Source organism: Chenopodium album, chromosome 2 (assembly GCF_948465745.1).
Source record: "Chenopodium album chromosome 2, dcCheAlbu1.1, whole genome shotgun sequence".
Lineage (NCBI taxonomy): Eukaryota > Viridiplantae > Streptophyta > Magnoliopsida > Caryophyllales > Amaranthaceae > Chenopodium > Chenopodium album.
In genome coordinates this window covers 61,243,020-61,247,510 of record NC_137835.1, presented here as the reverse complement: position 1 = coordinate 61,247,510, position 4,491 = coordinate 61,243,020, and the positions used below count along the sequence as shown (strand labels likewise).

The window sequence follows — 4,491 nt, the reverse complement described above, 5'->3', positions numbered from 1 at the left end:
TGGTGTTGCATGTGGTGGTCTTCGATTAAAATGGTCTTTGTGGACAAGAGGGAGAAGGAGGTGAGGGAGAAGGAGATCGAGAAAGAGGAGGAGGAGATCAGGGAGCAGGAGAAGGAAGGAGGAGGAGAGGAGAGGAGAGAGAAAGAGGAGGAGAGGTGAGGAGAGAGAAAGATGAAGGAATTAGGGTTGGGGCTGAGAAGAAATGGAAATAGGATCAGCCACTTTTTTTTTTTAATAATTAAAAGGCCAGTTCATAAAGGCCCCGGTTCAAGCCGGTGGCCTTTATGTTTTTGCCACCGGTTTGAAGTGAACCGGTACCTTTTATTCTGGTTCAGTTTCCCAGCAATTTTTTAGGCCATTTTTGCCATCGGTTTGGACTGAATCGGTGGCAATTAGGGGGTGCCTTTATGATATTTTCTTCTAGTGATATGCTAGACTTATTGGGAAAAGGTTAAAAAAAAATAGGAAAAAGATCATGAAATCTTGTCGTTGAAGCTTGTCTCTTGTCCCCTGGCTTATCGTCACTTGGTGTTCTTGCCGACTGGAGGTATTGGAAGCCCGTTATTATCGATCAAATATTGGATTGCTTCATTTAGCTTCCAACAGCTCTCAGTAGTATGACCCCTACGTTGATGGTACTTGCAGCGTACATTTGGATTCCAACTAGGCAATCTCTTATCAAGTGGGGGATCTTGAATGGGTCCAATAGGAGTAATGAGTCCCTTTGCATGGAGTTGATCGAAAGCAGCATCGTAGCTAATTCCAGTAGGGGTGAAATCCTTTCTTAGTTGCTTTGTAAATCCTCGATTATCCATGGCTAAGATTTCATTAATGTCGAAAGTACTAACGTTGTTACTAGAGTAGGTGTTTTCGGAAGAAGAAGGATAGTCGTTCTTCTTTCCTTTCTAGCCACTATTGTTATCGTTACTAATCTTGGCCTTTTTGTTGCTTGGAGGAACATGGAGGAGACTTGAATTAATGAGGTCTTGAACCCGATCTTTGAGGATGAAGCATCCTTCGGTAGTGTGATCATGGTCTCTATGGTGTTGATAATGAGAACGCTGTTTGATAACCATTATCCAATCTCTTAATCCTTCTATTGCACCCATAAGCATGACAACGGTATTTCGTAATTCCTAAACATCCTCTTCTAGACTTGATGAGCTTTCACTAGTATTACTTAAGAAAACTTCTTTTTCGCTGGCCATTATTACAACCCTTTTTGTGAAGAGTGATCCTTTATAAAAAATGTTGTCTTGGTCAAGTGCTCTTCTCTCTTGACCAATTGCTGAGGAAAAGAAAGTTGGGAGTAAGTCTTCTCTTTTTTATTATTTATTTGACTTAAGCTCTATTCAACATTGAAGATGGAAGGAGGTTGGAAGAATGAATATTTTGATATTGAGAATTATGTAGATGGGGAAATATAGAAGAATGTACCCCCAACTTAAATGACGGAAAAAAAAACCGACTCATGCATGAACTTAAGACATGGTCATGGTGTATATACATATTAGTGTGTGCTTTACATGTTGAGTGCAAGTGACATGCTTTGACTCTTGTGTAAGACCATGGGACTTAATGCGTAGACTCGATCAATACCACAAAAACTAGATTACAGATCGCAAAATATAAAACGGTTATCAAAGATATGCGTTCTCTAGAAGAATATAGAACGTATTCGTGCAAGAGGCCTTTTATGAGTTATTAAATATAGAACGGTTAGAATAGTTAACCGTTCTCTATTTTTTTTTTACTCAAACAATAAAAAATAAATAATTTCATTTTAGATGATACAGAACGGTCATCTTGACAACCGTTTTGTATTTCATTTTTATTCTATAATATTTATAAAAAAAAAATTAGAGGGATATTTATGTGCACCGTTGGGATATTTAGAATTACCCTAATTATTCAAAGGCTGCTTAATATAATTGAAACGCTTTTATACTGCACTATCACTATTCACTAGAGTATTAACTGCTTACTGCTTCAAAAAAACGATGAAAAGTGAAACCTCATGTTGCTCAATTCACCAATTACTACTTCGCCGCCCTACCGCACCACCGTCACCCCATCTCCCCACCATCGTTCCACCACCACACTATTGAACATCACTTCACCGCACCGCACCGCTACACCACCACTGCACTTTCCAAGTAATTCGTTCAAATTTTTCTTGATTCAGATGAGTTTGTCAATCTAGTTGTATTAATCAATCGAATTTTTCAATTCAGCTGTAATGAATTCATAGTTTTCATCCATTGCAGTAATTTCGATCGAATTTTAGGTGGATTAAAAAAATTCACAATTTTAGTTTTTGGGAATTCAATCGATTCTTATAAGTGCAAATAATTCTATAAAATTGAAGTTTTTTCAATCAAATTACACTTAATTGATACGAATTACAAGAAATTTCACTATTAATCAAAATTATTATTGCCAAATTACTCTAACCTAGGTCAAATATGCAACCCTAATTAGATAAAGAAAGAGGGGTAGGGGAAATTGATTACCACTAGGTTATTATGTTCTATTAATTTCAAATACTTTGTAAATTATTTTAGAAAAATTGATTTGCTTTGCTTTTCTTTCATAAAAGGGCTGGTTATGAGATGTTGTGATTGAAATTAAGTGATGATTAAATCTAATTCTAGTGATGTATAAGAGTAGTCATGTTGTTTGTGGATTTTGGGTAGCTGATTATGAAGAGAGAAGAGCAAGAAATCAGAATCTTATGGAAGTGAATTTATAGTAATGATAAGGTGGCAGAGTTGATCAAAGGAAAAATTCTTGTTGGTTGATTGTGAATAGTTGATACGTTAGTGCATCCTACTTTTGATACTATAAGGTCAACTAATCCATATCTTAACAGTTATCAGGCACTTTTACTAAGTCATCCAAAGAAAGACATAGTGACAATGCAGAATACCAGCCATTTATAAAGTATGTATCTTGTTTCATACTCTTTTCTTTAACTAGCTTTTTCTTTCATATAAGTTGAATTGCTCTTCTTGAACTAATTTATTTAGAATATTATGCTCCATTAGAATACATGTTAATTAATTACATCTGTGAGTTTGATTTTGCTATAAAATAGTAATTGCTTTTCTTAATATGAGAAGAGAAATTCGTAGAAAGGCACTTCAGCATCTTGCTGCTGAGTTTCTAGGTGCACAGATCCAGAACGGAGAGCATTGTCCCGTGAGTATCTTATCCTAAATTCCTGATCCATCCAATGACTTGTCTTAGTTTATAAATTTATCTTTAACAGTTGAACTAGGGTGTTAAGCTGTCAACACTCAATACATGTAGTTTCTTATTTTGTATTATTTTGTTGAGGTAAGGATTTAACCGATTTGAAGATGTTGATCTTGATGTTATTCCTCTTGTTGAGATGGAGAGATGTGCATCATAAATTCATTGATTGTTCGTTGGCAATGTTTTGGATGCTCACTAATTACTCTAAGTCACAAATTCACAAACGTTATATGTATCATAAGCCTTGCTTTCATCACCCTATTTAAAGTGATTTAAACTTATATTCACCAATTCTATATTATATTTTCACTTATTATAGCTCTGATTTAATATGATAGTACTAAAAAAACACGTTACTTTTACTGAGAAAGACAGATGTATTTTACATTGTTTTGCAGTATATTGACAAAGCTAATGATCGACAAGCTTAGGGGAAGATGGATTTCATATGTTACCAGATGCCATCAACCAAATGACGATATTGATGATTTATCTGGATTGAAGATCTATGATATTGGTATATCTAAGCTAGATTATACTTTTTCATTTTTTTTTATCAACATCAATAAGAAAGGTGTTTTGATATATATATATATATATATATATATATATATATATATATATATATATATATATATATATATATATATATATATATATATATATATATATATATATATCTTGTATTTGTATAGAACAAATTTTCGAATGAATGATTAAATTTAATTGTTGGATGTCTTAAATTATATGAAGTATATTTTTATGGCTTTGGTTAATTCTAATATACTGAAATTGTACATACTAGATCATGAATTTCTTTTACACAGGAAATGTAGATTTTGATGTAAAAGATAAAATACAAGAATACAACAATTATACGTATACAGGAAAAAAGTTCAATAATATCGTCAAAAATAAAATACAGGAATAATACAGCTAGCAGGAAAATAATGCAATATATGATCTCTTGATTGGATTTTTTTTTTTAAAAAAAAACCTTTAGAGAACGGTTATCTAACTCAACCGTTCTCTATTGTAATGCAATATAGAACTGTTGAGTACTCTAAACCGTTCTATTTTCCTTCATTATTGTACGATTATAGGAAGGGAAAAGAGAACGGTTGTGACTAACAACCGTTCTCTATTTGTTAGTATATAAAACGCCTAATTGACCTGTTCACTATACTTTATACATCGCTTAGCAGAAGAACGATCCCAAAGCGTTCTATAAAG

General features: G+C 33.4%; 1 long non-coding RNA gene across 1 annotated transcript; it reads left to right on the top strand.

The window, feature by feature from the left end:
• The first annotated feature begins 1,935 nt into the window (after positions 1 to 1,935).
• On the top strand, positions 1,936 to 3,841 carry LOC145586223 (uncharacterized). Its single transcript, XR_014100828.1, has 3 exons — positions 1,936 to 2,156; positions 2,873 to 2,943; positions 3,657 to 3,841. It is a non-coding gene; the product is annotated as an uncharacterized LOC145586223 (long non-coding RNA).
• The last annotated feature ends 650 nt before the right edge of the window (positions 3,842 to 4,491 follow it).